Source organism: Anomaloglossus baeobatrachus, chromosome 5, assembly GCF_048569485.1.
Source record: "Anomaloglossus baeobatrachus isolate aAnoBae1 chromosome 5, aAnoBae1.hap1, whole genome shotgun sequence".
Lineage (NCBI taxonomy): Eukaryota > Metazoa > Chordata > Amphibia > Anura > Aromobatidae > Anomaloglossus > Anomaloglossus baeobatrachus.
The window spans coordinates 286,525,886-286,535,885 of record NC_134357.1 but is presented as its reverse complement, the minus strand read 5'-3'; the positions used below and the strand labels follow the sequence as shown (position 1 = coordinate 286,535,885).

Here is a 10,000-nt window from a genome sequence, read left to right as displayed (position 1 = left end):
CCTTAATCCAGCACATCTAGACTCCACGACCATGACACTGCAAATGCTTGCTCCATTAAATAGCAAAACTGTTCAGGTATTTCTGAAAACTCACTGATTTACCTAATTTGATCATCATCACAAGATTGTTCTTTGCACAACCCAATCTACTATTAAATTCGACTTTTCATGAACTTCCTGACTGCAAAAGCTGGCAGCAGTGGGATTTGAACCCACGCCTCCAAAGAGACTGGAGCCTTAATCCAGCGCCTTAGACCGCTCGGCCATGCTACCTGGATGACAGCCGTGTCAACTTCCTTGGAGTAAGGCAAGTATAGCTGATTTCATTTTAAAGTAGTGTATGTGTGGTAATGGGCATATCACTCTCCAAAAAGACAAAGCAATAATTCTGAGAATTGTCTTTTCCTAAACATCAAAATATACAAGTATCATATGAAAAGATTAAAGGATAAGCTCAGTAAAAAGTAAGCAAATCATTACGCTACATGAGATAAGAATTTGAAAACCTCCGAGGTAGTAAGAGTGGCACCAGCGGGATTCAAACCCACACACCCAAAGAGACTGCAACCTTAAACCAGCACATCTAGACCCCACGAACCATGTTGCTGCAAATGCTTCCTCGATTCCATACTGACACAGTCAAGGTATTTCTGAAAACTCACTGATTTACCTAATTTGCTAATCGTCACAAGATTGTTCTTTGCCCAACACTAAAAGCTGGCAGCAGTGGGATTTGAACCCACGCCTCCAAAGAGACTGGAGCCTAAATCCAGCGCCTTAGACCGCTCGGCCATGCTACCTGGGTGAAAAGCGATAAAATGTCCTTGGAGTAAGGGAAGTATAGCTGATTTTATTTTAAAGTAGTGTATGTGTGCTAACGGGCATATCTCTCTCCAACAGGACAAAGCAATAATTCTGAGAATTGTCTTTTCCTAAACATCAAAATGTACAAGTATCATATGAAAAGATTAAAGGATAAGCTCATTTAAAAGTAAGCAAATCATTAAGCTACATGAGATAAGAATTTGAAAACCTCAGAGGTAGTGGAGGTGGCAGCAGAGGGATTCAAGCCCACACACCCAAAGAGACTGCAGCCTTAATCCAGCACATCTAGACTCCACGACCATGACACTGCAAATGCTTGCTCCATTAAATAGCAAAACTGTTCAGGTATTTCTGAAAACTCACTGATTTACCTAATTTGATCATCATCACAAGATTGTTCTTTGCACAACCCAATCTACTATTAAATTCGACTTTTCATGAACTTCCTGACTGCAAAAGCTGGCAGCAGTGGGATTTGAACCCACGCCTCCAAAGAGACTGGAGCCTTAATCCAGCGCCTTAGACCGCTCGGCCATGCTACCTGGATGACAGCCGTCTCAACTTCCTTGGAGTAAGGCAAGTATAGCTGATTTCATTTTAAAGTAGTGTATGTGTGGTAATGGGCATATCACTCTCCAAAAAGACAAAGCAATAATTCTGAGAATTGTCTTTTCCTAAACATCAAAATATACAAGTATCATATGAAAAGATTAAAGGATAAGCTCAGTAAAAAGTAAGCAAATCATTACGCTACATGAGATAAGAATTTGAAAACCTCCGAGGTAGTAAGAGTGGCACCAGCGGGATTCAAACCCACACACCCAAAGAGACTGCAACCTTAAACCAGCACATCTAGACCCCACGAACCATGTTGCTGCAAATGCTTCCTCGATTCCATACTGACACAGTCAAGGTATTTCTGAAAACTCACTGATTTACCTAATTTGCTAATCGTCACAAGATTGTTCTTTGCCCAACACTAAAAGCTGGCAGCAGTGGGATTTGAACCCACGCCTCCAAAGAGACTGGAGCCTAAATCCAGCGCCTTAGACCGCTCGGCCATGCTACCTGGGTGAAAAGCGATAAAATGTCCTTGGAGTAAGGGAAGTATAGCTGATTTTATTTTAAAGTAGTGTATGTGTGCTAACGGGCATATCTCTCTCCAACAGGACAAAGCAATAATTCTGAGAATTGTCTTTTCCTAAACATCAAAATGTACAAGTATCATATGAAAAGATTAAAGGATAAGCTCATTTAAAAGTAAGCAAATCATTAAGCTACATGAGATAAGAATTTGAAAACCTCAGAGGTAGTGGAGGTGGCAGCAGAGGGATTCAAGCCCACACACCCAAAGAGACTGCAGCCTTAATCCAGCACATCTAGACTCCACGACCATGACACTGCAAATGCTTGCTCCATTAAATAGCAAAACTGTTCAGGTATTTCTGAAAACTCACTGATTTACCTAATTTGATCATCATCACAAGATTGTTCTTTGCACAACCCAATCTACTATTAAATTCGACTTTTCATGAACTTCCTGACTGCAAAAGCTGGCAGCAGTGGGATTTGAACCCACGCCTCCAAAGAGACTGGAGCCTTAATCCAGCGCCTTAGACCGCTCGGCCATGCTACCTGGATGACAGCCGTGTCAACTTCCTTGGAGTAAGGCAAGTATAGCTGATTTCATTTTAAAGTAGTGTATGTGTGGTAATGGGCATATCACTCTCCAAAAAGACAAAGCAATAATTCTGAGAATTGTCTTTTCCTAAACATCAAAATATACAAGTATCATATGAAAAGATTAAAGGATAAGCTCAGTAAAAAGTAAGCAAATCATTACGCTACATGAGATAAGAATTTGAAAACCTCCGAGGTAGTAAGAGTGGCACCAGCGGGATTCAAACCCACACACCCAAAGAGACTGCAACCTTAAACCAGCACATCTAGACCCCACGAACCATGTTGCTGCAAATGCTTCCTCGATTCCATACTGACACAGTCAAGGTATTTCTGAAAACTCACTGATTTACCTAATTTGCTAATCGTCACAAGATTGTTCTTTGCCCAACACTAAAAGCTGGCAGCAGTGGGATTTGAACCCACGCCTCCAAAGAGACTGGAGCCTAAATCCAGCGCCTTAGACCGCTCGGCCATGCTACCTGGGTGAAAAGCGATAAAATGTCCTTGGAGTAAGGGAAGTATAGCTGATTTTATTTTAAAGTAGTGTATGTGTGCTAACGGGCATATCTCTCTCCAACAGGACAAAGCAATAATTCTGAGAATTGTCTTTTCCTAAACATCAAAATGTACAAGTATCATATGAAAAGATTAAAGGATAAGCTCATTTAAAAGTAAGCAAATCATTAAGCTACATGAGATAAGAATTTGAAAACCTCAGAGGTAGTGGAGGTGGCAGCAGAGGGATTCAAGCCCACACACCCAAAGAGACTGCAGCCTTAATCCAGCACATCTAGACTCCACGACCATGACACTGCAAATGCTTGCTCCATTAAATAGCAAAACTGTTCAGGTATTTCTGAAAACTCACTGATTTACCTAATTTGATCATCATCACAAGATTGTTCTTTGCACAACCCAATCTACTATTAAATTCGACTTTTCATGAACTTCCTGACTGCAAAAGCTGGCAGCAGTGGGATTTGAACCCACGCCTCCAAAGAGACTGGAGCCTTAATCCAGCGCCTTAGACCGCTCGGCCATGCTACCTGGATGACAGCCGTGTCAACTTCCTTGGAGTAAGGCAAGTATAGCTGATTTCATTTTAAAGTAGTGTATGTGTGGTAATGGGCATATCACTCTCCAAAAAGACAAAGCAATAATTCTGAGAATTGTCTTTTCCTAAACATCAAAATATACAAGTATCATATGAAAAGATTAAAGGATAAGCTCAGTAAAAAGTAAGCAAATCATTACGCTACATGAGATAAGAATTTGAAAACCTCCGAGGTAGTAAGAGTGGCACCAGCGGGATTCAAACCCACACACCCAAAGAGACTGCAACCTTAAACCAGCACATCTAGACCCCACGAACCATGTTGCTGCAAATGCTTCCTCGATTCCATACTGACACAGTCAAGGTATTTCTGAAAACTCACTGATTTACCTAATTTGCTAATCGTCACAAGATTGTTCTTTGCCCAACACTAAAAGCTGGCAGCAGTGGGATTTGAACCCACGCCTCCAAAGAGACTGGAGCCTAAATCCAGCGCCTTAGACCGCTCGGCCATGCTACCTGGGTGAAAAGCGATAAAATGTCCTTGGAGTAAGGGAAGTATAGCTGATTTTATTTTAAAGTAGTGTATGTGTGCTAACGGGCATATCTCTCTCCAACAGGACAAAGCAATAATTCTGAGAATTGTCTTTTCCTAAACATCAAAATGTACAAGTATCATATGAAAAGATTAAAGGATAAGCTCATTTAAAAGTAAGCAAATCATTAAGCTACATGAGATAAGAATTTGAAAACCTCAGAGGTAGTGGAGGTGGCAGCAGAGGGATTCAAGCCCACACACCCAAAGAGACTGCAGCCTTAATCCAGCACATCTAGACTCCACGACCATGACACTGCAAATGCTTGCTCCATTAAATAGCAAAACTGTTCAGGTATTTCTGAAAACTCACTGATTTACCTAATTTGATCATCATCACAAGATTGTTCTTTGCACAACCCAATCTACTATTAAATTCGACTTTTCATGAACTTCCTGACTGCAAAAGCTGGCAGCAGTGGGATTTGAACCCACGCCTCCAAAGAGACTGGAGCCTTAATCCAGCGCCTTAGACCGCTCGGCCATGCTACCTGGATGACAGCCGTGTCAACTTCCTTGGAGTAAGGCAAGTATAGCTGATTTCATTTTAAAGTAGTGTATGTGTGGTAATGGGCATATCACTCTCCAAAAAGACAAAGCAATAATTCTGAGAATTGTCTTTTCCTAAACATCAAAATATACAAGTATCATATGAAAAGATTAAAGGATAAGCTCAGTAAAAAGTAAGCAAATCATTACGCTACATGAGATAAGAATTTGAAAACCTCCGAGGTAGTAAGAGTGGCACCAGCGGGATTCAAACCCACACACCCAAAGAGACTGCAACCTTAAACCAGCACATCTAGACCCCACGAACCATGTTGCTGCAAATGCTTCCTCGATTCCATACTGACACAGTCAAGGTATTTCTGAAAACTCACTGATTTACCTAATTTGCTAATCGTCACAAGATTGTTCTTTGCCCAACACTAAAAGCTGGCAGCAGTGGGATTTGAACCCACGCCTCCAAAGAGACTGGAGCCTAAATCCAGCGCCTTAGACCGCTCGGCCATGCTACCTGGGTGAAAAGCGATAAAATGTCCTTGGAGTAAGGGAAGTATAGCTGATTTTATTTTAAAGTAGTGTATGTGTGCTAACGGGCATATCTCTCTCCAACAGGACAAAGCAATAATTCTGAGAATTGTCTTTTCCTAAACATCAAAATGTACAAGTATCATATGAAAAGATTAAAGGATAAGCTCATTTAAAAGTAAGCAAATCATTAAGCTACATGAGATAAGAATTTGAAAACCTCAGAGGTAGTGGAGGTGGCAGCAGAGGGATTCAAGCCCACACACCCAAAGAGACTGCAGCCTTAATCCAGCACATCTAGACTCCACGACCATGACACTGCAAATGCTTGCTCCATTAAATAGCAAAACTGTTCAGGTATTTCTGAAAACTCACTGATTTACCTAATTTGATCATCATCACAAGATTGTTCTTTGCACAACCCAATCTACTATTAAATTCGACTTTTCATGAACTTCCTGACTGCAAAAGCTGGCAGCAGTGGGATTTGAACCCACGCCTCCAAAGAGACTGGAGCCTTAATCCAGCGCCTTAGACCGCTCGGCCATGCTACCTGGATGACAGCCGTGTCAACTTCCTTGGAGTAAGGCAAGTATAGCTGATTTCATTTTAAAGTAGTGTATGTGTGGTAATGGGCATATCACTCTCCAAAAAGACAAAGCAATAATTCTGAGAATTGTCTTTTCCTAAACATCAAAATATACAAGTATCATATGAAAAGATTAAAGGATAAGCTCAGTAAAAAGTAAGCAAATCATTACGCTACATGAGATAAGAATTTGAAAACCTCCGAGGTAGTAAGAGTGGCACCAGCGGGATTCAAACCCACACACCCAAAGAGACTGCAACCTTAAACCAGCACATCTAGACCCCACGAACCATGTTGCTGCAAATGCTTCCTCGATTCCATACTGACACAGTCAAGGTATTTCTGAAAACTCACTGATTTACCTAATTTGCTAATCGTCACAAGATTGTTCTTTGCCCAACACTAAAAGCTGGCAGCAGTGGGATTTGAACCCACGCCTCCAAAGAGACTGGAGCCTAAATCCAGCGCCTTAGACCGCTCGGCCATGCTACCTGGGTGAAAAGCGATAAAATGTCCTTGGAGTAAGGGAAGTATAGCTGATTTTATTTTAAAGTAGTGTATGTGTGCTAACGGGCATATCTCTCTCCAACAGGACAAAGCAATAATTCTGAGAATTGTCTTTTCCTAAACATCAAAATGTACAAGTATCATATGAAAAGATTAAAGGATAAGCTCATTTAAAAGTAAGCAAATCATTAAGCTACATGAGATAAGAATTTGAAAACCTCAGAGGTAGTGGAGGTGGCAGCAGAGGGATTCAAGCCCACACACCCAAAGAGACTGCAGCCTTAATCCAGCACATCTAGACTCCACGACCATGACACTGCAAATGCTTGCTCCATTAAATAGCAAAACTGTTCAGGTATTTCTGAAAACTCACTGATTTACCTAATTTGATCATCATCACAAGATTGTTCTTTGCACAACCCAATCTACTATTAAATTCGACTTTTCATGAACTTCCTGACTGCAAAAGCTGGCAGCAGTGGGATTTGAACCCACGCCTCCAAAGAGACTGGAGCCTTAATCCAGCGCCTTAGACCGCTCGGCCATGCTACCTGGATGACAGCCGTGTCAACTTCCTTGGAGTAAGGCAAGTATAGCTGATTTCATTTTAAAGTAGTGTATGTGTGGTAATGGGCATATCACTCTCCAAAAAGACAAAGCAATAATTCTGAGAATTGTCTTTTCCTAAACATCAAAATATACAAGTATCATATGAAAAGATTAAAGGATAAGCTCAGTAAAAAGTAAGCAAATCATTACGCTACATGAGATAAGAATTTGAAAACCTCCGAGGTAGTAAGAGTGGCACCAGCGGGATTCAAACCCACACACCCAAAGAGACTGCAACCTTAAACCAGCACATCTAGACCCCACGAACCATGTTGCTGCAAATGCTTCCTCGATTCCATACTGACACAGTCAAGGTATTTCTGAAAACTCACTGATTTACCTAATTTGCTAATCGTCACAAGATTGTTCTTTGCCCAACACTAAAAGCTGGCAGCAGTGGGATTTGAACCCACGCCTCCAAAGAGACTGGAGCCTAAATCCAGCGCCTTAGACCGCTCGGCCATGCTACCTGGGTGAAAAGCGATAAAATGTCCTTGGAGTAAGGGAAGTATAGCTGATTTTATTTTAAAGTAGTGTATGTGTGCTAACGGGCATATCTCTCTCCAACAGGACAAAGCAATAATTCTGAGAATTGTCTTTTCCTAAACATCAAAATGTACAAGTATCATATGAAAAGATTAAAGGATAAGCTCATTTAAAAGTAAGCAAATCATTAAGCTACATGAGATAAGAATTTGAAAACCTCAGAGGTAGTGGAGGTGGCAGCAGAGGGATTCAAGCCCACACACCCAAAGAGACTGCAGCCTTAATCCAGCACATCTAGACTCCACGACCATGACACTGCAAATGCTTGCTCCATTAAATAGCAAAACTGTTCAGGTATTTCTGAAAACTCACTGATTTACCTAATTTGATCATCATCACAAGATTGTTCTTTGCACAACCCAATCTACTATTAAATTCGACTTTTCATGAACTTCCTGACTGCAAAAGCTGGCAGCAGTGGGATTTGAACCCACGCCTCCAAAGAGACTGGAGCCTTAATCCAGCGCCTTAGACCGCTCGGCCATGCTACCTGGATGACAGCCGTGTCAACTTCCTTGGAGTAAGGCAAGTATAGCTGATTTCATTTTAAAGTAGTGTATGTGTGGTAATGGGCATATCACTCTCCAAAAAGACAAAGCAATAATTCTGAGAATTGTCTTTTCCTAAACATCAAAATATACAAGTATCATATGAAAAGATTAAAGGATAAGCTCAGTAAAAAGTAAGCAAATCATTACGCTACATGAGATAAGAATTTGAAAACCTCCGAGGTAGTAAGAGTGGCACCAGCGGGATTCAAACCCACACACCCAAAGAGACTGCAACCTTAAACCAGCACATCTAGACCCCACGAACCATGTTGCTGCAAATGCTTCCTCGATTCCATACTGACACAGTCAAGGTATTTCTGAAAACTCACTGATTTACCTAATTTGCTAATCGTCACAAGATTGTTCTTTGCCCAACACTAAAAGCTGGCAGCAGTGGGATTTGAACCCACGCCTCCAAAGAGACTGGAGCCTAAATCCAGCGCCTTAGACCGCTCGGCCATGCTACCTGGGTGAAAAGCGATAAAATGTCCTTGGAGTAAGGGAAGTATAGCTGATTTTATTTTAAAGTAGTGTATGTGTGCTAACGGGCATATCTCTCTCCAACAGGACAAAGCAATAATTCTGAGAATTGTCTTTTCCTAAACATCAAAATGTACAAGTATCATATGAAAAGATTAAAGGATAAGCTCATTTAAAAGTAAGCAAATCATTAAGCTACATGAGATAAGAATTTGAAAACCTCAGAGGTAGTGGAGGTGGCAGCAGAGGGATTCAAGCCCACACACCCAAAGAGACTGCAGCCTTAATCCAGCACATCTAGACTCCACGACCATGACACTGCAAATGCTTGCTCCATTAAATAGCAAAACTGTTCAGGTATTTCTGAAAACTCACTGATTTACCTAATTTGATCATCATCACAAGATTGTTCTTTGCACAACCCAATCTACTATTAAATTCGACTTTTCATGAACTTCCTGACTGCAAAAGCTGGCAGCAGTGGGATTTGAACCCACGCCTCCAAAGAGACTGGAGCCTTAATCCAGCGCCTTAGACCGCTCGGCCATGCTACCTGGATGACAGCCGTGTCAACTTCCTTGGAGTAAGGCAAGTATAGCTGATTTCATTTTAAAGTAGTGTATGTGTGGTAATGGGCATATCACTCTCCAAAAAGACAAAGCAATAATTCTGAGAATTGTCTTTTCCTAAACATCAAAATATACAAGTATCATATGAAAAGATTAAAGGATAAGCTCAGTAAAAAGTAAGCAAATCATTACGCTACATGAGATAAGAATTTGAAAACCTCCGAGGTAGTAAGAGTGGCACCAGCGGGATCCAAACCCACACACCCAAAGAGACTGCAACCTTAAACCAGCACATCTAGACCCCACGAACCATGTTGCTGCAAATGCTTCCTCGATTCCATACTGACACAGTCAAGGTATTTCTGAAAACTCACTGATTTACCTAATTTGCTAATCGTCACAAGATTGTTCTTTGCCCAACACTAAAAGCTGGCAGCAGTGGGATTTGAACCCACGCCTCCAAAGAGACTGGAGCCTAAATCCAGCGCCTTAGACCGCTCGGCCATGCTACCTGGGTGAAAAGCGATAAAATGTCCTTGGAGTAAGGGAAGTATAGCTGATTTTATTTTAAAGTAGTGTATGTGTGCTAACGGGCATATCTCTCTCCAACAGGACAAAGCAATAATTCTGAGAATTGTCTTTTCCTAAACATCAAAATGTACAAGTATCATATGAAAAGATTAAAGGATAAGCTCATTTAAAAGTAAGCAAATCATTAAGCTACATGAGATAAGAATTTGAAAACCTCAGAGGTAGTGGAGGTGGCAGCAGAGGGATTCAAGCCCACACACCCAAAGAGACTGCAGCCTTAATCCAGCACATCTAGACTCCACGACCATGACACTGCAAATGCTTGCTCCATTAAATAGCAAAACTGTTCAGGTATTTCTGAAAACTCACTGATTTACCTAATTTGATCATCATCACAAGATTGTTCTTTGCACAACCCAATCTACTATT

At 41.2% G+C, this 10,000-nt stretch overlaps 18 non-coding genes across 18 annotated transcripts; all 18 read right to left on the bottom strand.

Moving 5' to 3' along the window:
- Positions 1-191: 191 nt before the first annotated feature.
- TRNAL-AAG (transfer RNA leucine (anticodon AAG)) lies at positions 192-273 on the bottom strand. Its single transcript has one exon. It is a non-coding gene; the product is annotated as a tRNA-Leu (tRNA).
- A 445-nt stretch (positions 274-718) lies between these two features.
- On the bottom strand, positions 719-800 carry TRNAL-UAG (transfer RNA leucine (anticodon UAG)). The gene has a single exon. It is a non-coding gene; the product is annotated as a tRNA-Leu (tRNA).
- A 485-nt stretch (positions 801-1,285) lies between these two features.
- Positions 1,286-1,367, bottom strand: TRNAL-AAG (transfer RNA leucine (anticodon AAG)). Its single transcript has one exon. It is a non-coding gene; the product is annotated as a tRNA-Leu (tRNA).
- Positions 1,368-1,812: 445 nt separating this feature from the next.
- TRNAL-UAG (transfer RNA leucine (anticodon UAG)) lies at positions 1,813-1,894 on the bottom strand. Its single transcript has one exon. It is a non-coding gene; the product is annotated as a tRNA-Leu (tRNA).
- A 485-nt stretch (positions 1,895-2,379) lies between these two features.
- TRNAL-AAG (transfer RNA leucine (anticodon AAG)) lies at positions 2,380-2,461 on the bottom strand. Its single transcript has one exon. It is a non-coding gene; the product is annotated as a tRNA-Leu (tRNA).
- Positions 2,462-2,906: 445 nt separating this feature from the next.
- TRNAL-UAG (transfer RNA leucine (anticodon UAG)) lies at positions 2,907-2,988 on the bottom strand. The gene has a single exon. It is a non-coding gene; the product is annotated as a tRNA-Leu (tRNA).
- A 485-nt stretch (positions 2,989-3,473) lies between these two features.
- On the bottom strand, positions 3,474-3,555 carry TRNAL-AAG (transfer RNA leucine (anticodon AAG)). The gene has a single exon. It is a non-coding gene; the product is annotated as a tRNA-Leu (tRNA).
- Positions 3,556-4,000: 445 nt separating this feature from the next.
- Positions 4,001-4,082, bottom strand: TRNAL-UAG (transfer RNA leucine (anticodon UAG)). The gene has a single exon. It is a non-coding gene; the product is annotated as a tRNA-Leu (tRNA).
- A 485-nt stretch (positions 4,083-4,567) lies between these two features.
- On the bottom strand, positions 4,568-4,649 carry TRNAL-AAG (transfer RNA leucine (anticodon AAG)). Its single transcript has one exon. It is a non-coding gene; the product is annotated as a tRNA-Leu (tRNA).
- A 445-nt stretch (positions 4,650-5,094) lies between these two features.
- On the bottom strand, positions 5,095-5,176 carry TRNAL-UAG (transfer RNA leucine (anticodon UAG)). Its single transcript has one exon. It is a non-coding gene; the product is annotated as a tRNA-Leu (tRNA).
- Positions 5,177-5,661: 485 nt separating this feature from the next.
- TRNAL-AAG (transfer RNA leucine (anticodon AAG)) lies at positions 5,662-5,743 on the bottom strand. The gene has a single exon. It is a non-coding gene; the product is annotated as a tRNA-Leu (tRNA).
- Positions 5,744-6,188: 445 nt separating this feature from the next.
- On the bottom strand, positions 6,189-6,270 carry TRNAL-UAG (transfer RNA leucine (anticodon UAG)). The gene has a single exon. It is a non-coding gene; the product is annotated as a tRNA-Leu (tRNA).
- A 485-nt stretch (positions 6,271-6,755) lies between these two features.
- On the bottom strand, positions 6,756-6,837 carry TRNAL-AAG (transfer RNA leucine (anticodon AAG)). Its single transcript has one exon. It is a non-coding gene; the product is annotated as a tRNA-Leu (tRNA).
- Positions 6,838-7,282: 445 nt separating this feature from the next.
- TRNAL-UAG (transfer RNA leucine (anticodon UAG)) lies at positions 7,283-7,364 on the bottom strand. The gene has a single exon. It is a non-coding gene; the product is annotated as a tRNA-Leu (tRNA).
- Positions 7,365-7,849: 485 nt separating this feature from the next.
- TRNAL-AAG (transfer RNA leucine (anticodon AAG)) lies at positions 7,850-7,931 on the bottom strand. The gene has a single exon. It is a non-coding gene; the product is annotated as a tRNA-Leu (tRNA).
- Positions 7,932-8,376: 445 nt separating this feature from the next.
- Positions 8,377-8,458, bottom strand: TRNAL-UAG (transfer RNA leucine (anticodon UAG)). Its single transcript has one exon. It is a non-coding gene; the product is annotated as a tRNA-Leu (tRNA).
- A 485-nt stretch (positions 8,459-8,943) lies between these two features.
- On the bottom strand, positions 8,944-9,025 carry TRNAL-AAG (transfer RNA leucine (anticodon AAG)). Its single transcript has one exon. It is a non-coding gene; the product is annotated as a tRNA-Leu (tRNA).
- A 445-nt stretch (positions 9,026-9,470) lies between these two features.
- On the bottom strand, positions 9,471-9,552 carry TRNAL-UAG (transfer RNA leucine (anticodon UAG)). The gene has a single exon. It is a non-coding gene; the product is annotated as a tRNA-Leu (tRNA).
- Between the last annotated feature and the right edge of the window lie 448 nt (positions 9,553-10,000).